At 39.9% G+C, this 24,581-nt stretch overlaps 1 protein-coding gene across 1 annotated transcript in view; it reads left to right on the top strand.

Annotated features, from left to right (window-relative positions):
- The window catches only part of LOC142436480 (thyrotropin-releasing hormone-degrading ectoenzyme-like), a 118,346-nt gene extending 102,622 nt beyond the window's left edge, over nt 1–15,724 (top strand). The window contains exon 3 of the mRNA XM_075540104.1: nt 13,955–15,724. The gene's annotated coding sequence lies outside the window, so the exon portion shown is untranslated. The remainder of the gene's footprint in view (nt 1–13,954) is intronic.
- The last annotated feature ends 8,857 nt before the right edge of the window (nt 15,725–24,581 follow it).

Below are 24,581 nucleotides of genomic sequence, written 5' to 3'. Positions count from 1 at the left end.
TGTAGGATAGAGTGTAACTGTCCCTTTGGGTGTCTGAGGCTGTAAACCTTTGTGGGAGCAGAAAACGTCATCCTTTCTCCTCGGTGTGGGTGATGGATTAGAACTGCTGATTTTGTGGTTAGCTCCACAAGCAAGTCACTTTGGCACCAGGGCTGAAGAATGAGAAGGGTGGAATTTCCATTTGCTGAGACAAAAGATCGTCTGTCCAAGAAGGAGATCACTTAGAGAATGACATATCTATTAAACATTTAGGTAGACATTTTATATCTGCTAGAAATTTAAACAGATGTTGGATTTGAAACTGGAGTTGACTGAGTGGTTTGGCTTGAGATATACATTTGTCAGTATCTAATGAAATGTGAAGCTTCGTGCACTCACCCTGGTGGTGAAAGAAGGTAGAAAAGAGAATGGGACAAGGCAGCACTGACAGAGATCAGTCATCTGAGGCTATCATCTACATGCCCTTGAGTGGATTCCAGCAACTGCAAAGCTGCTAATAGAGGTGCTGAGGAAACCAGGAATAGACAATGTCTAGAGAGTATCTCAAATAGGAGCAGACAATTCTGACACATCATGTTACAGGCGGACTGACTGAGAATTAACTTTAGCAACGTTAAGGTAATTACTGACTGTGTTACAGATAAAGAAGCAAAACTAGGGACACTTATAAAGAGATAAATTGATATCAAGACAATGCCTCATACAATTGTAGACATGGGTAAGTTCAGTCTAGCTCAAGTGCATGGATCAGATGTTAAGCTGGGGGCTTCTCCTGACTTGCCTAACTATAGTGACTGATTACACAGAAAGAAAGAAGACAGAAAGGTCAATGACTACAGAGGAGGATGAGTCTGAGGTCCGAGGTCAGGCTTGTGGCTGCAGAGTTCATAAAATCCATGCACAGAAGGCCAAATGGCAAACTATTGGTGACGTCGAGGGTCATTAATGTAGATAGTGGGTCTTTGGTTGAAGTCCAAAGAACCCCAGGGGTTGATGAGCCAGATGTAGGATCCCCACCATCAAAAAGCGAGGCAGTTTCCCACAGCCTCAACTGACCAGTACATGAGTAGTAGGACACATTCCCCAAAGAAACCTCCTTCCCATTGCATGAGGGCTGTGACCTAAGTCAGGAGGTTGCATCCCGCCTTTATGTTCTCACCTGTGCTTGTCTACTTACAAGCAGACCCCAAGATGGGAATTGTTGTGCTGTGTTAGATCACATCGTGGAGGATTACTGGGAACGTATTGAGAATCCTGACCCAGCCAAGATGAGGCGCGACTTACCTGTCACAGTGACTTTGACAAGTTGCAGGGGATGTTGGCAACAAATACCTGATAGATGTGTTGAAGAGACAATGGATGTGGGGCATGGCTATAGACAATGGGTTTCTAGGAATTCCCAGTGATTTTCTAAGAGGAGGAGGGGAAGAAAGGCTTATGTTCTGATAATACTTATCTCTGGTGGACAAAGGCTGCTTCTGCAGAGCTGAGAGCTGAGAGCTGCCTTAACTTGCTTTCCCCAACCAAATCCCAGAGGAATAAGGAGCTTGCTACTTTCCATTAGAAAGTCAAATTTTAGACCAATTGAGCCAATAATAAACTACTAGTTGACCTGATTTTACTTAAGCTATGGAGGCGAAATGTGCATGTAAGGGTATTATATGACCAATGACCTTAAAATAAAATTTTCTATTAATAAATATTAAAATTTTAAAAATCTTAAAAGTAATTTTTATTTCTCGATTATAAACTCTGCAATGCCTTCTCTCCTCTCTTTTCCTTCTTTCCCAAGTTCTTTTTCAATTGTAGTACTGAGCAGTCTGTTTTTCTATTGTGGTCTCATCTGTTAACATACCCCCAAGGGTTTGAATTTTCTCCTCATGCGGTTTATCCAGGAGAGACCCCAGAGGAGAATTATGTAATTGGTGTTCACCATGTGAGGATTTGGTTTTAAATCTCTAAATTTGATAATTAACCTATCTGTAGGTAATCTATTTATATGAGATTGGCAGATCTTTTCTATTTCTAGCTGTTCAATTATAATTAAAAGTGTATCATCTACTTGATACAATACAGCAAGCTATCTTATTTATATTTTATCTTCATGAGAACCCTCAGAGGCATGGAGTGCTTCTTAAAAGGATGTGTTGTAGAAATTTGAAGAATGAAATTGTCCTCTTTCCTCCTATCCCAAAGACATACTAAAAATAACAACAACAAATACTTATATCACTTTTACTATATATGAGTCACTCCTTAGGACATGGAACATTTTGACCCATTTAGTGTTTTACTATGGCCTTAGGAGATAGTCCCTCTTATATTCTCATTTTCCAGATGAAGAAAACTAGGCATTTGGTGATGAAGTAAAGTACTCAGATTACACACTTGGATCTGGAATTTCAAACTCCATGATCTGTTCTCAGGAATAATACAAGACTTTTTCCTTTGTTGTTATTGTTGTTTTAGTTCCTTAAAGGCAATACATGTTCTTTATAGAAAAACTGGAAACTTAACTAGCTAAAAGTGCACATATGATAGCTCCTAATTTTATCTCCGAAGATATATTTGAGTATTTCAAGTGTGATTTCTTCATGGACATTTCATAATTAATTCAGTGATAGATAAAGTGAGTCAGAATTTTATTGGAATATTTTGTTATTCACCCTGTTTAAATTTCAATTAATTATAGACTGATAGTTTTCAGTTTCCTTTTGGTGCTGCTCAAAATCTGTATATCAAGAAGTTCTCTAAAGCGTATGCTCGATTACTTCTTTTCAACACTTTATGCTTTTATGAAGATCCATTACCCACCTGGCACAGAGGTGCCATCTTAGAGGAAGAACTGGTATTTTGTAACAAGAATATCTGCCTTCAGGGAGATTGTGGTTTTGATGAGGAAGCAATGAGATATTTATAGGAATGTGTGAATTAGAGACTTACACAATATGGGATGTAATTAAGTACCAACGTGTACGGTACAAATGTACGGTACAATTACCTGCTAGCCAGGCTATGAACAGTGACTCATTGTACTATATATCCAGAACATGAAATACCTATTAAAAGCAGCCTTCATTTTACTTAAGTCCAGAAAAAGAGAGGGGAATTGAATGAGAAGAAGAGATAGAAGTAGATGGGAGATCAGTTTTCATGTTGTGTACTAGGGAAAGCTCATAGATTTCACTTTATACATTTGGTTTTATATAGTATGTTGATCGATTTACTTTCCTATAATAGACAAATTATGAGATATAGTACCTTTTGAATTTTTGTAAATGAGAGAGGTTAGCTTGTGTAGTTTCTCAAGTTGTCACAGATGTATCTATGTCTTCATGCTGACAGCACTGATGACAACGACAGTCCTTCTCCTTGAAGGTAGGCACGCTTACTGTCTCTCATCCGGTAGCGTGGTTACAGTTCCATACTTACTCTGTGATTGGGTCTTCTCCCTGTATCAGTGGCTGTATTGTTGTTTTTAATTGGAGGTAATAGATTTATAATACTTGATTATGCATATTATAGTGATTATTTGTGATCCTTTCAGTGTGTTTTTTCTTCCTCCGTATATATTTTTTCTGCTTTTGCTTAGCTATTGGAATGTACAAATACTGAATACCATTTACCATATATACTTGTGTATAAGCCGAGTTTTTCAGCACATTAAAAAAAACAATTTTATTGGGGCTCATATAACTCTTATCACAATCCATACATACATCAATTGTGCAAAGCACACTTATACATTCGTTGCCCTCATCATTCTCAAAATTCGCTTTCCATTTGGGTTCCTGGAATCAGCAACTCCTTTTCCTTTTTTCCCTCCCAATCCCTCCCTGCCCCCCTCTCCCTCATGAACCCTTAATAATTTATAAATTATTATTTTATCCTATCTTACACTGCCCAGTGTCTCCCTTCACCCACTCTTCTGTTGCCCATCCCCCAGGGAGGAAGTTATATGTAGATCCTTGTGATCGGTTCCCCGTTTTTAACCCCCATCCCTCCTGGTATGGCCACTCTCACCAATGGTCCTGAGGGGTTCATCTGTCCTGGATTCCCTGTGTTTCCAGATCCCATCTGTACCACTGTGCATCCTCTGGTCTAACCAGGTCTGCAAGGTAGAATTTGGCTCATGATAGTTGGGAAGAGGGAGCATTTAAGAACTAGAGGAAAGTTTCATTATTGCTACAGTGAACACTGAGTGACTCATCTCCTCCCCACTACCCCTCTGCAAGGGATGTCCAGTTGTCTACAGATGGGCATTGGGTCCCCGTCACACGCTCCTCTCTTTCACAATGATATGATTTTTTCCCCACCTGTCTTTGTTGCTTGAAACCTGGTCCCCTCGGCCCTTCATGATCACACATGTTGGTGTGCTGCTTCCATGTGGGCTTTGTTGCTTCTGGGCTAGATGGCCGCTAGTTTACTTTCAAGTCTTTAAGACCCCAGACACTATATCTCTCGATAGCCGGAAACCATCAGCCTTCTTCACCACACTTGCTTATGCACACATTCATCTTCAGCGTTTATGTGGGGAAGGTGATCACACAATGATGGTTTTTGTTCTTTGGTGTCTGCTACCTGATCCCTTCAATACCTCGTGTTCACATAGGCTTGTGTGCTTCTTCTCTGTGGGCTTTGTGGCTTCCGAGCTAGATGACCGCTTATTTGTCTTCTAGCCTTTAAGACCCCAGATGCTATATCTTTTGATAGCCGGGCACCATCAGCTTTTCCCACCACATTTGCTTATGCATACGTCTATCTTTAGCGATCATGCTGGGAAGGTGGGAATCATGAAATGACCATTTAGCTGAGCAAGGTGCTCTTGTATTAAGGGAATGCACGTGAGGAGGCCAAATGTCCACCTGCTACCTTACTACTAAACCTATAAATATATGCACATAGGTCTATTTCCCCCATAATCATAAATATATTTACATATGTACATGTCTGTATTTAGGCTTCTGGGTATGCCCTTTTCCTCCTACTCCTTCCCTCTATTTCCTTACGCCTTCCTCCTGTCCCACTACCATGTTCAGCCTTCTTTCTGGTTTCAGTAATTCCTCTCAGTACCTTGCCCTTGGTCACTCCCTACCAGTCCTCCCTTCCCCTCCCTGGCACTGGTTTTGAACCACTCCTTGTTCCCTTGTCCCTGAGTTGGCCAATACCTCCTCCTTTCCCCCACCTCCCACACTCTCATTTCCCTCCGGGACCTTTGGTCCCGTTATTTTCTTCTTACATTGTTTGTCCCGCCTATCTTATCTAGGTGGACCTGCAGATATAATAATATGTCAGCACATTTTTAATGCAGTTTTTATGATAAAATTATGTGCCTCAGCTGATATTCGTGTCGGCTTATATTTGAGTATATGGGGGTGTGTGTTTTCTTAAGTTGATCAAGTAACACTTTTTTTGTCGGGGGGAATAAAATTTCTGGGAGGTCTGTATAGCCTAGTCTAATTCTGACTTCATCCTCAAAACACTTTATTTCAACTAGAGCTCTTCAAACTTACAATAGAGCTATTTAATCTAGTGGGTTATTGGTGGAAACTAACATAAGCTGTCTCGGTGGGCTCTCAGGGAAACAGGTGAGGCAGTCCATCTCGTTTCAGTTTTCTAAGTACCACCGGGAAATACTTTTGTGCAAATGACTATCCTTGCTCCCCATTTGGAATCAAGTAAATGTAGACGCCTCCTGCCTCATGGAGCTAATTTATTTCGTCAAAGTCCTTCATAGGGTGATTTTTCTAAGGAAAAAGAAAGGCAGTTCCCATTAATTTCAATGGCAAATATTTTTATGCGTTTCCTACCCCCACTGCCTTATGCTAAAACAATACCAAATCCAAGTCACTTCAGGATTTATCAGCCATTTTACAACAATCCAGCAAGGCAATTTTCCCTTCATTAATTATAATATGATCATTTAGCAGTCCTTGTTAAGATATTTTGCATTTACCGCATAGTGTACATTTCCAAGACTACACTAAAAATGCAAAGCCAAAAAATAGCACTGTGACAATGAGAGAAATCAATGAAAACAATGCATTTTAGTGGGGACGCTGCATGAGATTATTACGGCTATAAACCAGCAAACCATGAGTTCATTGAGAGGAGCATGTAATGCAACACAACAGAATTGAATTAACTAATTCAACTAGTATTTATTGAGTAGTGACCAGATAACGTTGTCCTCAGCGATGATAATAAATGGTCTCTTCCATTAGGAACCTAAAACCTAGTTGATTTTTATGACTGTGCAGCTTGCCAGCATTGTTTGATGTTCAGTTTGCTTACCACCCTCCCCTATGCGTTCGTTTTTAAGAGTGTCTGGCCTTTACAACGTTGGGTTTGTGCCCAAACATATTTTCATTAATTTAGTATTAGTCTTGTGAAAGAGTGCTTCTCCTCCTGAAACTACATGCAATTTCAGAAAGTGCTTAACTTGCTCGGGTGTGTTTGTAAGGAGCCCCCCAAGGCGTTGTTTACAGACTCCAGCAGCAGTATCCGGTCCTGACAGCTCTGCAGTGAAGTGAGAGAACGCACTGGCTCCACTATGTTGACTTGAATCATTGCTAAAGTCTCATGCTCTGTATTCTTCCCCCCCACCCCTATTCCCATGGCTTTAATGATGCCACGCCAGTGATGGGACCTTCTCTCAGGATCACCCGAGCCCAGCCTCGCTCGCCTGCTCCCAGATATCTCTCGGAGTTCTGTCCCTGCCCTAAATCCTTGATTTTCCCCTTTTATTGGGTCCTTTTCTGTTGGCACTAAAAATGGGGAACTGTTTCTCTTCACTTAAACACACAGACCCACACACTTCCACTCCCACTCATTCCAGCCACTGGACAATTTCTCTCCTTACTTTTATAGCCTTTAAGAGGTTAGCTGTCTGTACTGACTCCAATTTTTCTCTCTCCTTTGTCTTTTGAATGCACTTAACACCAGGCTTTTGCCCCCTACACGCCACTAAAACTGTGCTTGTCAAGTGCAAGAATGCCTCTCCATTGTGAACTTCAGTGGTCAATTCCCAGTTTTCATCTTGAACTGCCAGCAGATTCTGACACAGTTGTTCTCTCAACTCCTTAAGATACTTTTTTTTCACTTGTCTTTTCAGACAACACATTTCTCTTCCCTGCCTGCCATCCTTCCTGCTGCTCATTGGGAATTCTCTTCCTATGTATTTACTTTCCTTTCCGTCTCTCTTCACATTTTCTCTCGAAGTGTCCGGGTCTCAAGTTGCGTAGCTCTTTTCTTAACTACCAACTTTAGTCACTTATTGACTTCACCTAGCTTCTTTAATTACTATCTGCTGATAGCTAACAACTCCCAAATTTGATCTTTCCAATTGAGTTCGCTCTCAATTTCAGATGTCTACTTTGTACTATTTGGCATCTGTTTGAGTGTCTAAAGCGTATATGAAAATTACCATGTTCAAATTTGAGGTACACATTGTAAATCACTTTCTTTTTCCTTCTGAAGTTTTGCCTATCTCAGAACAGGGCAGATCCATTCCTCCAAAAGTTGTTTGGTGTTCTTGCTGGCTGCTGTCTGGTGATTCATTCTCACGGTGGTCCTGTGTGTGTGTAGACTAGAATACGACTCCGTTTGCTTTTCGTTGTTGTGAACTTTTGGAAGTAGATCGCTAGCCCTGTCTTCGCTGGTATCTCTGAGGGGAAATGAATCGTTAGCTTCTCAGCTAGGAGCCAAGCACTGAAGTGTGCTAGCTAGAGAACCCCTACATTGTTTAGAAAACACACAAACAAAGTAGCAACCTTAGATTTAAACTCTTTGTCTCTCATGTCACACACCCAAGTCATAATGCATCTTTTTGGTTCTATATTATAAATATCTTGGAAATCTGATCACTTCTAGCCATTTACCATTGTAACAGCTCATACTGTTATCTGACTTGCCCCGCTTTCTTTGTCTTTGTGCACCTTTTAACTGAAATGGATTCTGATGTTAAGTGGTATGTGAATGTGATATGTCCTGAATTTTAAGATTCTGTTGGACAGATGTTAGATTTAGCTGCTGCTGCTGCTCTCCTGTTCACACCTTGCCTTGGCACCTAGTGCCCATTCAGGGATTCTTTGGTGTTTCAAGACCCTGGATGGTGTGGCTGCCGCTCCATCCTCGTCTCCGATTCCTCTCCTCCTTGTGCACACCTGTTCTGGTTACACTGCCAGCCTACTGTTTCTTACAAGCACTACGCAGGCTCCTTACTTGGGTGTTTTCACTTGCCCTTCTTTCAGCCTAAAGCCCCCCTTCCTTCAGATGTATGCGTACTTAAAATAATCTGTTTTTCAGAGTTGTGTTTTCTGACTTCCGCTTTTTATATTATAGCCTTGCGGTCACTCCTTATCTTCCTTCTTTGTTTTACTCCTCTCCCTTTCCCTCATTTCATGCAGCATTAAGGTTATCATTTCCCTTATTAAATCTTGGTCTCTAGCCCTTGTCCCACAGCAGGCACTTGGACGGCGGGGAGAAGAGTGTCTTAGTCGGAGGGAAGATCTATTGCCAAGGCTTTGAGGTGTGCAATGTTTTAGTCTGATTAACAGCAACAAGGCCAGTGAGGTTGGACTAAAGTCAGTGGGGAAAGGGGTAGCAAGAGATGAGATCAGAAGGGGCCAATTATATATGACTTTAGGGGTTTTCACTCTGTGTTTTTTTAAGAGTTTGGTTTTGGGTGTTAGGAATGTGACCTCAAGATAGGCGATACAAGAAGAGATGGTTTTATTTTCTTGTTTGCAGCTCGATTTCCACTGCCGAGTGCCGTGCCTGACCCAAGGGAGGTACTTAACAAATCTTTCAGTGTTTTCCCATCTTCCATTTTAACCCTTTGTATTATGTGGAAGATAAGAAGCAAACCTTTTCTTTTACTGTTGTTGAAAGTATATACCAATTCCCCATGTTGACCTTAATGCTAGTGAGTACATACCCCAGGTCTGCAACCTTCCTCATTCTCCTTTGCCGAGTCATTCCCCTCCAGGAACTTGAACGTTTTGCCCCTGAGGTTTCTAGTTAATATTTCATGTTGCTTTGGTCAGCTTGATCTCATGCAGTTTCAAGGGCTCCAGGTAGTGTGAAGCCTATGAGCATTTGAAACGCTGGTACACACTTTTCTCCCGTTTGGTCCAGTTATTCCACAGAAGCTTTGGTCAAGATGTTCAGTAATGGTAGCTGGCTACCATCTAGTTCTCGTGGTTCATCTTGTTTGAGAAAATGATGACGGTTTTCCTCATAATTGCCAAAGCTGTGCCTTTTCGGTAAATAAGATGTCAACGAGACTAAAGATGTGGTATCTCTATTTGCAACAGCCCTGCCATTAGGGCCCCCAAGTAGAGTTTGCTGTGAAGACTGGGGGCAAGTGCATTGAGCTTTGTTTACCATCAGAGCAGTGTGAGGGTGGAGCTGTTAAGAAGGGTGGTTTTGCATGAAATGCTTTTTTCTTCTGAAAATGCAGAATCTCGCTTTTCTTGGGCATTAGAACCACATTAATTAATGGATTTGACATATGTTTATTGGCTGTTTACTAGATACTATTCTGCCAACTGGTGGAAAATCAGCAGTTAATGAAACAGATATTCCTGTTCTCCTGGAGCATACTTTTTAATGGGAAAAGACAGGTCGAAAACAAAACATTTATGATGTTAGAAAGTGATAACTTATATACGAAAAATAAAATGTTGGCAGGTCGGGCTGTAGTTTTAAACAAGGTGTGTGGTCAGGAGAGAAAGCTGCTCAAAAGGCATGGAGGAGGCCCCACCTGACCCCTGGCCTGCCTGTTGACATGAGGCAGACGTCAGCCATGCCTCGACCTTCCGTCCTTCTCTATCCTATGCTGACACGGACCATTCCTGCCATGACACTCTACGTTCATGCTGCGTTTCATGCTGAGGCAGAAGTCACACATAGGACCCACAATTGTGTATTAGGGGAATTGGGAGGTAATCCCAAGTCAGGATCAGCAAACAATACAGTTATGGTCATTGGTCCACAGCAGCATCTTCATAGCCAATAGCCAGCTCTCTCTATAGTATCAGCCTCTCGCCACATGATCTCTTGGCCTCTGGCTCTTGCGGCCAAGAAGCTGACCTGCTGCTCTGCCTCGCAGTCTCAGTGTCTGCTCTCTCTCTCATGATCTCTCTGCTTCAGCCTCTGATGTTGGGTTGGTTTCTTTGCTAAGTCCCATGGTGTCTACATCATATCTTCTGGTGTATCTGGTGTCTTTGCTCTTGGCTTGTGCTACTTTAGAAAGGGATTTCAAATATACTCCTTTGGTAGTTGTTCTTCTGATGGGTGATCCTGGGACTTCTCTCTCTGCTCCTGCTTTTGAAGTGTCTCTTATATAGAGAAAATGATTTTGAGGTGTGATGTTTAATCTTTCAGCAGACCATAGCCCCAAGGAAACAGGGTGCTGGCTTGGTTTACCCCCTCTGCTGCAGTGGAGACTTCATCCCCCTAATCTACTGTCAGTGCAGTAGAGAGCTCTCTCCAAAACGGAATTCGAGCCAGCAGCGCAGAGGCCAGCAGTTTTAGTACATCATGTAAGGATTGTGGCCAAAGGACCATATTCATTGATGCTATCTCAAAGGCCTAATGGTGAAATGGTTCATTATTCAGCTCCCTACCAACTGGTTGGCAGACGGAACCCACCCATTCATTCGGTAGAAGCAAAAACTGGAGATCATTTGATTGCAGCTAAGATCATTCTAGTGCAGGGGTTCTCGATCTTTCTAATGCCATGACCCTTTAATACAGGTCCTCATGTTTGATACAGACCCCCAACCATAAAATTATTTTTGTTGCTACTTCATAACTGTAATTTTGATACTGTTATGAATCATAATGTAAATATCTTATATACAGGATGTATTTTCATTGTTAAACAAATTGAACATATTTAAAGCATAGGGATAATCACTGTAGTAATTATATATTGTGAAACATTTATTTTTAATGACAAATAAAAGAAATTTGGTCTTGAAGCATGGTGTAGCATGGGTAACAGTCTTCATGCCCAGTACTTGTATGTGGGTGTATCTGCATGTGGGCGGACCTGCCTGGAGACAGATAGAGAAGGGTCTCGGTTCCTAAGACCATTGGAAATGTGTTGAGAACCGCTGCTCTAGAGGATAATTTTACTTGGTCACATGGCATTACTGTGAATTGACATGGACTCAATGGCACCTGAGAGAAGCCTGAAGGAGAACATTGTCTGACTCCTTGGAGAAAAGTCGGGGGACCGGGTCAGACTGCATGGACCTGAGAGTAGGATTTGTAAACTAACTGTTGCTGACAATCAAAGATCTTCCATGGTTAATGAAAGGCTCACTTTCATTTTGAGCAGAGGAGCAATTGAACTCTGCTTTGAGTTAATATTAAGTGGTCACTTAAATAACCCTGATAGCATGGTTGTTACGCATTGGGCTGCCTAATTGCTAGGTCAGCAGTTCAAAACCACTAGAAACTTGGTTTGAGAAATATAGGGCTTTCTACTCCCATAAATAGGTCCAGTCTCAGAAACTCGCAGGGGCAGTTCTACTGTGTTTTCTAGGGTCATTGTGAATCAGCATAGACTCAATAGCAGTGAGTTTCAGTTTTTAGCTGCTTCATATAATATGGCTTTGGGGGATAGAGGAGAATCAAGGGCAGAAGCTGAGAGGCTCCTGCATTAATCTGAGAAAGAATGGAATTTTCTACAAGAGTGCTAGCAGTAGAGGTTGACAGAGTGAACTTATTTTGGATGGATTTTGAGAGGAGACCCACCACAGTTTGCTGCATTACATCTGGAAAAAAGGAAGTTGGGTGCCTCTTTCTCTGAACTGCTTTTTAGTGTAATTTGGTGGCAACTAGTTTGAAAAACGATGCTCTTTCTTCTTTCCCTTGTAGCTTACACTTCTGCATAGCTACAGTGAAGGGGCGCAATCTTTTCATGCTTCCTTATTCCCTCGTGGTTGTTTGAAATTAACATAGTGGGATGAGTCATTTGTATTTTCAGTTTTGTCCAAACAGAGCAGCTGTACTTGGAACAAAATGATGGTTGTAATAATCTTTTCTTGGAGTAAATTGTTCTTTCACTGGCCATTGGTCAATCCGGAGTTAATTATAACCAAATAGCTATCCTAAGCCTCAGAGGACAAGCGCAACATTTCATTAAAGTCTAGGCTGGGGAGTACTGCTGACAGAAGCACTGCCAATCAGGCAATTTGAAAAGAAAGGTGACCATTCCTATAAACTTGAGAGCTAAAATAGCTTATATTGAGATCAGTAGGTTTTTCAAAATAGCTTCATTACAAGAAACTGAGACTGAGGGGTCGTTATGTAAATTAAGGTTACCCTTCTAAAAGCCAATAAAGGCAGAAAGCTCTCTAAGAGAGAAATAGTCAAAATATATTTTTTGTCTCCCTTTTCCCAGTGTTATTTTAAGCATTCTTTATCCAGTTCTGAGCTTCTCAGAAAAAAGACAGGGACTACTTGTTGATTGATGATCCTTTCTGCGGTTTAGGGGCTTCGAATGACCATGATCATGGCTTTCCTTTACCTTCAGCATTTAGGCTGTCTGATCTGATACAATAAAGAAGAGTAACAAAGATCTTTGTTGTAAACCATGGAATATTCACTCCCAATCTTGTGGAGCGAAAAGCAGATGTCCCTCTCTCACCTGAGTGAGGTATACTTTGTTTACTTTTTATTTTCTGTAATCTCAGAGGGGATTGTCTCTCAAACCATATAAAAATTAAACTGGGATGGATATGAGGAAATTATCACAAGAAAAATAAATTGAAATATTTTTCCAGTTAATAACAAAGGTACAGTCTTCTAAATAGTGATCGATGCTGTCATCATTAGGAGTCATTAAGTTGACACTAACTCAGAGAGAGTGCAAGTATGCTGTTAGGTACATGGAGTCAGTGACCACCCATAGTGACCACTATACACATCAGAATGCTACACCGCACGGCCCTGTGCCATCTGCACAATAGTTCCTACCCTTGAGCCCATTGTTTCAGCCACAGTGTCCGTCCATCTCCCTAAAGACTTTCCTTTTATATTGATGCTCCTCCACTTAACCAAGTTTGGTGTCATTCTCAAGGGACTTGTTTCTTTTGATAATATGTACAAATATGTAAAATGAAGTCTCTCCTTCCTTGCCTCTAAGGACCACTCTTGGCCATATTTCTTCCTCAACAGATATTTATTTCTCCTTTGGGCAGTCCAAGTACTTTCAATATTCTTGACCAGCACCACAGTTCAAATGGATCAATTCTTTTTTGGCCTTCCTTATTGCATATCCAACTTTCACATGCATATGAGGCAATGAAAAATACCATTGCATGGGTCAGGCACACTTTAGTCCTCAAGGTAACACCCCGCTTTTCAAGACTCTAAACAGGTCTCGTGCAGCAGATTTACCAAATGCAATGCATCAGTTGCTTCCATGAGTAGCGATTGTGGATCCAAGCAAGATGGAATCCTTGGCAACTTCAGTTTCTACATTTACCATGTTGATACCCGTCAGTTCAGTTGTCAGGATCTTGGTCTTCTTGACATTGAGTTGTAATCCATACCATAGACTGCAGTTCTTGATCATCAACAGCAAATACTTCAAGTCCTCCTCATTTCCAGCAATCTAGGTTGTGCCATCTGCATGTTGCAGGTGCTCGAAGCCTTCCTCTACTTATCGCAGGGGTTAATAAGCCTTCCTCCAATTCTCATGCCACATTCTTCTCCTTATAAGCCAGCCTCTCATGATTTTCACAGCATATATATTAAACAAGTATGGTAAGAGGATACAACCCAGACGCATAACTTTCTTTATAGAGAGAGCAGAAGGAAACACTGCCTAGCTACATCCTCCTATCAGTTTTTGTTATCTTGAGCTTAATGTTGAAGCCAGGGTCAATCCATCTTGATGAGGGTAGTAATATTTTTGTGCTTCCTTCTTCTTTAGCAAACATGAAGCCCTTTTCCAGGGGCCAGTCTCTCCAGGTAACATGTCCAGAGTATGTGAGATGTCTCACCATCTTCGCTGCTGAGGAGCATTCTGTTCTTGAGCACTTCAATCTTCTCTCTGTTTCACATGATGTTATGTATTGATCCAATTTTAAGCACTTGGGGTTTTTGTTTCTTTTTTCAGATTGAGTTGAAATCCATATTGGAGTGAATTATATTTATAAAATAAGATTTTTGCAAACTACATTTTTACTTGATTGACTGTACCACTGCAGTATCTGAGATTGAGATTGAAACATTATGATTTTCAAATGGAAAATATATTACTACGTCAGTTTTAGCCTTACAACCTCTTTCACGATCTTTGAGAACTGTGATGCAGCTGCAGCACATGTAAATGTAAAACAGACTGAAGTGTAAAAAAGAGAGGTGGCCTGCATGGGAGGTTGCCATACATAAGCAGAGCGGATCCAATATGGCAGTCGTAAATGATGCCCCTGGGGCATCTCTAAAGCTTTAGGGAGTCTAATTTTGAAAGAAGGAGTGAGTTCCAAATGCCATTTTTCAACTGGAGGAATTTTAATGGTTTATAGTTTAGATTTATTCTTTATTGGCTTTATTTTCTCCTATGGGTTTAGTCTCCTTATGAGAAATAATTCATGAATGACCTAAAGTATCTCTTCAATAAGATAGAATAGCATGTTTTTTAGCTTTTAAATTGTTTAGCATTTTCTTCTATTTTACAGACTGGAAAAACATTCACTTGACTGTAAAATAATTGGTAGGTTTATAATGTTTAGGATCATTTAGCTTAAGTACATGTAGATAGACCCTGCAAGTTTTTATTAATATTAATAAAACTAGATAGTGAGTGGTATGAATCCTGGTGAGCCAAACTTCTCCAGTGGACGAAACCAACACTCTGTAGCTGTAGCAGAAGTTTGGTTATACTTCTATACTTATGCATGGACTTGGGTCACATTCAGTGCTACTTGCTGAGATTTGAGGGATTGTCAAAGACTATATGGCCCAAATGTAGATATGACAGCCATAAAGTGTATAAGGCTTCCCTTTCACAGTTTCACTTTATATTAATTATTTAATCATTTAAGAGATTTAATTGGGTTATCATCTTAATATCTGTTAAACTACCTTACCCTTTCCTGGCATCTGTATTGAGACAATTTATAAGAATAAATTTCAATCAAGGAAATAAATCTCCAAAATCAATATGATAGTGATTAGAGGACATTCACTGTAACAGATCAGACACTAGATAAATATTTTACAGTTTGGGAGCCATAACATGACATCGACAACTACTCAACTTCGTAGAGGTGGCAAGAAAGCAGCCATAAATAATTTATAAGTGAATGAGGATAGGCGTCCCAGTAAAATTTTACACAAAAACAGGTAGGCATGTGGATTTGGCCACGGACTCTACTTGATTGCCTCCTTCATTCAACAACACAAAAACCTATAGTTTCTTTAAACTAAGAGGTTATAATCAGGGATGTATTTTCTTTCTACATTTCTATATATGCTTAAAAATAAAACTCAACTGTCACATTAAAAAGAACTGGTACATTTAGTTTTTATTAAGATAATCAATTTGTCTATAAATATATATAATGGTACCCACATTAATTGAGTATACATATGTATCAAAATTATAATCATATGCTATATTATTTGTATATGATAAATGACTATATTTGTTTCTATATAACTTTTGAAAAGTTTAAATTATATGTATGGATAAATTAATTTATTTGTATGTACCATATTAAACATATTTATGTACAGTATATTAAAAATCAATATTGCATATTCATCTAAAGACTTATGTTGATACTTTTGTCTAATTTATTTAACATTCTCACCTGGAATGAATAATATCTGGAAACTTCAGGATCGATAAACCCACTTTTCTCACCACTTTGAATAATGCTGAAAATTAAGAAGAGCGGTAGTAAAGCATAATGACTGATTCTATACTGCTGACTCAGGGAACTGGATTTAAATTTCAGGTCTGCTACTCAGTGTCTGTGAGATCTCTGGCATTCAGATATTTAAATCTATAAATGGGAATGTTTCCAAGTTCACAGATTTACTGTGTCCATGGTATGTTTCAAGGAGCCCTGTGGTGTAGTGATTACACGTTGGGTAGTTGAAAACTACCAGCCCCTCCTGGAGAGGGAGATGAGGCTTTCTACTCCCATGAAGAGTTACAGACCCGGAGACTCACAGGGGCAGTGCTACCCTGTCTTACAGAGTTGCCGTGAGTCAGAAGTGACTCAATTGCAGTGAGTTTGGTTTTTGTTTTTCTTTTTGTAGGTTGTAAGTATTTTAATATGTGTTTGTGGTAGTCACCTAATCTGGTGTCAATTTAAGGATTGAGAGTGTACGGGTTAAGTCTAGGTTGTCAATCTGGAGATAGCCAATGAGACTTCTGTGTGGGCATGGGCTTCTCCTGAGAATTCTGGGAAATCTGGTACTTCCTCCTTGGAGAGCTGGAAGACACCTCTCTCTCTCCCATTCCCTGGGAGACATTGCAGAAGACAAGTTACATGGACGCAACCAGACCTCGGAAGCTGGAGAAGCCACAGAGAAACCCCTGCCAGCGCTGAGATGCTTACAACGCCACTGGACCCGGAGACTTTCTACCCACTGGCTTGTGATCATCCTGCATTTGGCTTCATTGCATGTGTTTCGTGATTCTGAAGAGGACTTTATAGATTGATATCAGACATATGGGCTTATATCAGACTACGGACTTGATCTGGACTGGGCTGGGATGTTTTCTCCATGTTCAATTGCTCTTGTACAGAAACCTGTCTCTTATATACATATACATGTTTGTGAATATGTTTCTCTAGTCTACCCGAACTAATACAGTATTTTTATTGTTAGTTGCTATCAAGACAGTTTTGGTGCATGGCTACTGCATATTTTCAGAGTTAAAAACCCTTTTAAATTTTTAAAGATATTTAAGAGTTCAGAACGAGAGTGCTAGGTTTCTCTTCCAAAATAGCTTTGGGTGGGTTCTAACCAGCAGCCTTTTGGCTAGCACTCAAGATTTTAACTATTTGAGCTACCCGGAGACTTTATAATATGTGCTGTCTATTTTTATTTTTATTGGTTCAATCTTTCTTAAAAGTTTAAGTTCACTAAGGCTCACGCTTAGGCATGTAACGCCCCTGCTTCAGAACTTGGCCATAGGAAGAATAGAGTTCTTCCCCATATGGCAATGGATTTACCCCTGCGAAGTGCGGGTGAAGTGAGGTCAGAGTAGGCAAGGGATGTCTTTAATGCAACAATCTTAGAGAGAACATAACATGTTTCAGAATGAATTCTATTTTTCAAAGCTAGAGGATATAAAAATTGAGGATCTGTACACAGTGTCATCTTTTATATATATGTTGTCAAACATATCAGTCATTTGAAATTTAAGATTAAAAAACCCTACAAATAAATGATCACAATAAAGAAAATGTACTGATCCTCATTTTTTGATGGCAGTTGATTTATTTGGGCTGATATAATACTGTTGTATTTTGTGTTTTTGTTTTATATAGTGAGCCTAGAAAGTGAATCTTTATGGTTGATGTCATGTGTGAAGTGTTAGAAATATAATGAAGATATTACTTTAAACTTCACAAAAATATTAAAGTTTTCTATTTATTAGTCTTTTTGTGCCCTTCAGGATATAGTAGAATCAAAGTTAATATGCAATGTATCTTTCATGCATGTGTTTCTAAAATTCTTTTGAAGACAATGAAAAGGGTTTGGAGTAAAAATAATAAATGTGCACTCCTTTCTTAAGTGAACACACTCAGGCGTGATATTTAGTTATCTGTACTGAGACTGGTAAAATTTTTAAAATGTTAAGGTAGATAGTTGCAAAAGCAGTAAAATTTATATATGTGTCTAAATAAAGAAAGAGACTTTTTTTTTAATCTTAAGGGAATGATTCATAGTGTTGCTGTTAGCTGTTAGGGGCCATCGAGTTGGGCCCAGCTCATAGCTCCGCCGCCTGGTGCTGCGCCATCCTCCCTATTGTCTTCTGCTTAAGCCCATTGATGCAGCCACTGTGTCAATCCTCTTGCTGAAGGTCTTCCTCTTTCTTTCTGCCTTGCTACTTTACACCAAGCATGATGTCCTTCTCCAAGGACTTGTCTCTCCTGAAAACATGTCCAAATTATGTGAGAGAAATCTCACCATCCTTGCCTCTGAGGAGCCTGCTGGCTGTACTTTTTCCAAGACAGATTTGTTGGTTCTTTTGGCAGTTCATGGTACATTCAGTATTCTGAGCCAGCATCATAGTTCAAATGCATCAAGTCTTCCTTAATCTTCTTATTCACTGCCAAACAGTGCATATGAGGTAATTAAAATTACCAGGGCTTGGGTCAGGTGTACCTTAGGTACATAGTTGAGAGGCTTGGAATTCCCAAGTCATGGGTGAAAAGTCAGTATGGTGGCTTCTCTTTACTCATGAAGCTTCAGGGTTGATGAACCTAAGATTGGCAGGTCAAACAGACTGCTGACATCTATTGGAAGCAGATGAGTCTTAAGAGCAACAAGCAATACAATAGGCCTCTGGTTCACATCCAAAGAATTAGAAGTCAGATGATGTGGTCCCGATACATGTCCTATACCAGTGGTTCACAACTTTCTAATGCTGCGACTCTTTCAGACAGTTCCTCATGTTGTGGTGACCCACCACCCATAACATTATTTTATTGCTATTTCATTACTGTAATTTTGCTACTGTTATGAATCGGATGACCCTGTGAAAGGGTCGTTCAATTCCCAAAGGGGTCACGACCCACAGGTTGAGAATCACTGCTCTAGAGAGAGAAAAAACCTAAAGATATTTATCTGAATGTCTGTATGTTATTGTTCTTAAGTGCCTTCAATTCGGTCCTGCTTCATAGCAACCCTACGCTCAACAGAACAAAACACTGCTCAGGCCTGTGCCGTTCTCACATTTGTACTTATGTTTGAGCCGTATTGCTGCAACCAATGTCAGTCCATCGCATCGAGAAGTGCATCGCATCGACAAGTGCATCGCATCGACAAGTCCATATTGCTGCAACTACTGTGTCAGTCCTCTCATTGACAAGTCCATCGCATTGACAAGTCCATCGCATCGACAAGTTCATTGCATCGACAAGTCCATCACATAGCAAGTCCATATTGCTACATCCACTGTATCAGTCCATTGCATCGACAAATTGCATCATCAAGTCCATTGCATCGACAAGTCTGCTATAGTTTATTGTGCCAGCCTGGCTGATAAACACAAGTAGGATTAACTGAAGGGCAGAGGGATAAATGGCTCGGTGACCCTCACTTTGGTTGTTCTGTGCCTCAGTTTAAAGGGGTACACTACCTGTGGGATGCCTAGCCTGTGGACTGTGTCGCTGTAAGTTGAGGTCCCTTTAAGCCCACACGATTGGAATGTTCATCTCTGGAGCGGGGGACTGACAGTTGATGACAGTTTGGGACAGGCCTTGCTGTTTGCTGCCTGGATATATGTAGCCCAGCTCTCTCTACAGAAGAGGACTGGCAACTGGCAGCTCTCAAACCTTAAAGGACTGCTAGTGTCTCACTGCTTTATAATTTAACTGTTAATTTCTTGTATTATATAGCTGTATATAATTTAACGGTTCATTTCTTGAATTATATGTCTATCTTTATAAATATATTTATATATAATTACTAGCAATCTGGTTTGTCTCTCTAGAGAACCCTGTCCAATACAAAGTCCATCGTACTGACAAGTCCATATTGCTGCAACCACAGTGTCAGTCCCTCGCATTGACAATCTTCTGCTGTCACAAGCATATGCCCTCTTTCGGGCACTGGTATCGCCTAATAACATGTCCAGAGTATATGAGACGAAGTCTAACCATTTGCTTCTGAGGAGCATTCTGGCTGTATTTCTTTCAAAATTTGTTGGCTTATTTGGTAGTCCATGATATTTTCAATATTCTTTGCTGCCACCTTAATTCAAATGCATTGGTTCTCCAATCTTCCTTATTTAATGTCCAAATATTATACGCATATGAGGTAATTGCAAATACCATAGCTCGGGTCAGGTGCAGATTAGCCTCGAAAGTGACTTATTTGTTCTTCAACACTCTAAAGAACTCCCGCGCAACAGAGGTACCAGCGCAGTGCATCACGGAGCATGTTGAGTGCTGCTCCGTCAACATACATAGATGTGCATTTAAGTCAAATGGAACGCTTGACAATGCCAATCTTTTCTCCGTTTATCACGATGCTTTCAATGAACTCAGTTGTGAGGATTTTCATGGTCTTGAATATCCATACACATATATTCACTAGAACTTTATTAGTAGTCTAGGTAATAGATTATGAAGACATCACTTTCAACTTCCCATTTCACCCAGGTGAGATTATGTGATGTCGCACTGTAATCACTCCTCTGGCTTTTGTCTTTGACTGCTTTGCCTGGTCTTTCATCATAGTCATTATTGTTGGTATGGTTGATTCCATAATTTGTGGCCATTATGTAGTGTTTTCTAGTCTACATGCAGGGAGGTAAAGTTCTGGCAGTATATCAGAAAATATTGTGTTGTGACCCATAGTGTTTTCAATGGCTAATATATGGAGTTAGCTCACCAGACTTTTTCCCTAATTTATCTTAGTTTGTGTGATAGTTAGGTATTGTGTCAACATGGCCAATGAGAACATGTGGGATTAATAAAGTTGCAGTTTGTTTGGAGGGCAAATAGATAAATGGCTCGCCAAACCCTGGCCCCTCTCTCTTGCTCTCTGGTGATTGGACCAGCATAAGGCTGCTTTAGCTAGCTCTCAACTTGTGAGCTACACTACCTGTGGGACAGCCAACCTGTGGATCTTGTAGCTAGAACTTGAAGTTCCTGCAAGACCTGCTTCACCACGGAGCTGGTGTATACAGGGCTCGAGCTTGAGGCTGTTGGATCCTGTGTCTTGCACTGCTTGAGTTTGATGTCCCATCTGGGCCTGCTTCACTAAGCTCCTGAGCTGCTGACTATTGGTGACCCGTCCTGCTGTTTTCTGCCTGATCAGCTGTCTGTTCCTTAACCTTGGACTGAGCAGTGCTCATGAGTTGGAGGACTTCCAGTATATTAACTATTCCATGGAAGTGAGTTGAACTGAGCCCTCTATACTGCTGCACGGACTAATTAGCTGTTATATTCCTTTGTGCTGTATCTAGCTTTCAAATCATAAGTGTCCTGGTTTTGTTTTTTTCTAGCGAACCCTGTCTAACACAGTTTGAAAGGTCTGCTTAAGTCTCTGGTGACCTTGCTGCTATCTGCAATGCTAATGGCACAACTTACAGCATCAGAAAAATACACAGCCACCGTATTATAACATAATATGACACCAGTCTCAGTTCCTTCTCCGAAGCTTTTTGTTCTCTTTCCCTCGATCTGAAGTACTTTTTCATTAGAGATTTATTTTGGTAATATACTCAAATAACACTTCCTAAAAGGGACCTTCCTATAACCAATCTTCCCTGATTACTTATCAAATACAGCTAAACTTAGACTCTATTGCCTTGTCCTATATAGTTTTTCAGAGGAGCCCTGGTAGCATAGTAGTTCTGAGTTGGGCTGCTTACTGCAAAGTTAGCAGTTTGAAACCACCAGCAGCTCCTCGGGAGAAAGTCAGGGCTTTTGACTCTTGTAGAGAGTTACAGTCTCAGAAACCCGCAGCTGTAGTTCTTCCCTGTCACCTGCGGTTGTTTTGAGTTGACATCAACTTGATGGCAGTGAGTTTTGAGTTTTATATTGGTTTTCTATGCAGTATTCGTTATTCTGTGCTCTTGAATTACATGGAGTAGTGGTTAAGCATTGGACTGCTAATTGCAAGGTTAGAGGTTGGAAACCACCAGCCGTTTTGTGGGAGAGATATGAGGTTTTCGACTCCTGTTAAAAGTTTTGGAAACTCACAGAGGCAGTTCTACACTGGGCTATAGGTTCACTATGAGACAGAACTGACTCAATGGCAGTGAGTTTGGTTTTGAGTTTCACTGAATTATATGCCATTTTATTTATATGAAGGGTCTTTAAAAAGATTGTGTAAAACCGCAATTCTTTAAATTTTTCCTATGTCAACTAAAGCAGAGAATACTAGAATGATTCTAGTATCAATAAAACTTGTGTTGTATTGATTTGACAAGGCATTCAATTGTGTAGATCATAGAATACCGTGTATAACTTTGAGGAAAATGGGAATTCCCGAACACTTCATTGTGCTCACTAGGAATGTATACATGCATCAAGAGGCAGTTGTGTGAATTGAACACGGGACTACTGTATGGTTTAAAATCAGAAAAGGTGTACGTCACGATAATTATTCAAGCTATATGTTGAAAAAATAGAGAAACTGCTTATATGAAGAAGAATGTGGCATCAAGATTGGAAAAAAGGGTTATTAACAACCTGCAATATGCAGATGACACACCTTGCTTGCTGAAAATGAGAACTTGGCGAACTTGTTGATCAAGATCAAGCATTGTAGCTTTCAGTATGGATTATGATTCAATGTCAAGAAAGATCCAAACCCTTATAGCTAGACCAACAGATAGCATCACTAAAAATGGCAAAAGATTGTAGCTGTTAAGGATTTGTCCTTCCTGGATCTGCAATCAGTGATCATGGAAGCAGCCGTGAGCAGATCAAGACCCATTGTATTGGGCAAATCTGCTGCACAAGACCTCTTTAGATTATTGAAAAGCAAGGATGTTACTGGGAGGACTCTGGTCATCCTGACCTCAAATGTGGTATTTTCAGTTGCTTCGTATGCAGGGGAGAGTTGGAAATTGATTAAGGAAGATCGAAGAGAAACTGGCACGTTGGAATTGTGCTGCCAAAGAATATTGAAAGTAACGTGTACTGATTCAGGGACAAACAGACCCGTCTCAGAAGAAGCATGGGAAGCGTGCCTTTGGAAGCAAGGCTAGCCAGATTCCGTCTTAGATCACTTGAAGCTGTCAGGAGAGAGCAGTCCCTGGAGAAGGGCATCCAGCTTGGTGAAGGGGAGCGGCCGGGAATCGAGAAATAACCTGGAGGTGAAGAAACGACACAGTGGCTGCAGCAATGGGGGTGGCACAGCTCTGGGTAGAGTTCTGTCCTGTGCATAAGGTGGTTCTGTTTGAAACGGACTTGGTGGCAGCTCACCACAGCAACAGTTTATTACATGTGTAAGGTTTGCCGGGAGAGGGATTTTTACTGGATTAACCATGCATGGTAGTCTCTGTTACAACAGTGTTTGGTTTATAATAAATGCTGACTCAACATGGATTTGGTAAATGAATTATTGAAATGCCAGTGTTTTATTGTAAATTAACTTTCCTCCCTATTATTTTTTACTACTTTTAAAATTTGAATACATTGTCCATTAATTTTAATCAACAGAATCCATTTAAAAAATCTTTTTTTAAGTCCCAATATAGAAAATGAATGAAAGTAGTCCTTATGTGTTTAATGTGGAGAGGAGGGGAGGTTGAACTGCCCTTACTCTACCCATCGTCAGCAGATGAATATTAAAATACTATATGTTTAATGTTATCAAAAACATTTTCTCTAGTCCACTCGAATATTTACAGGTTAATAGAAAAAAACAAAACACAAAACCCCCAAATCCTCTGGGCATTACCAAAAATCATAGTGAAAAAAATCTTTACAAAATAATTTAGAAAGGTTTCCCCCCAAAATTAGATCATGACATTTAATTCACAAGAGAAGCATTCCTAAATCTTACTGTGAAAAATATAAGCCATTTTGGACAGCAAATGTTATCAATTTCTGAATAATACAAGCTTGAACTTAACTATTTTTGTTTAATAATTTAAAAATATTTCTGTGCTTCTTATAACCATACAGAATATTTAGATGATTTATTTATTACAGTAACATAACTGTCAATGTTGCAATAACATTTTTCACCAAGAAAGAGTTTTTTATCCTGATCAACCCTATAGCTCTTGGTAAACACTCAAATTTGGATGCAGAAAGTTCACATGAAACCCACTTTGTAATTGATGAGACATATAAACTGCAAACATAACTTACTTTCACAAGATTTTAGAAGATTTCTGCACAAGTTTAATTAAAACCACTCTTTTCTTCTGATACTTTATTAAAGTGTAGTTATTTTGATGACTTGTTACGAAGACTACTTTTTTTAGAAAAATGTAAACTCTCAAAGACAGATGACTGACAAATTTCTAGATTCTTTATTGCCTCGGTATCTCAATTGTCTGTCGTCTATTTTAAAATGTAGATGAATAAGCTATCAAGGGAAAAAGTTGGTGCAATGATTCTAGATTTAATTTCCCACACTGCCACTAACTCACTGTTTAATCTTGGGCAAAAATCTCTATGGACCTTAGTTTCTTAATCTAATAAATGGGGATCTTACTCTATGTCATATTAATTTTTGTCCAGATTATTGACAGACAGGTATGAAGCTATTTGTATCAAAATGACTTTTTGGTGAATGTACATTAAATACCTATATAGATTTGTGAATACTTCAGTTAAATCAGATTAGTGTGTTTTCTTGTGTATTAATAGAAATAAATATTTTTACAGTGAAAATCCACT

This window comes from Tenrec ecaudatus, unplaced genomic scaffold, assembly GCF_050624435.1.
Source record: "Tenrec ecaudatus isolate mTenEca1 unplaced genomic scaffold, mTenEca1.hap1 Scaffold_329, whole genome shotgun sequence".
Classification (NCBI taxonomy): domain Eukaryota; kingdom Metazoa; phylum Chordata; class Mammalia; order Afrosoricida; family Tenrecidae; genus Tenrec; species Tenrec ecaudatus.
This window is presented reverse-complemented; position numbering and strand designations above follow the sequence as displayed.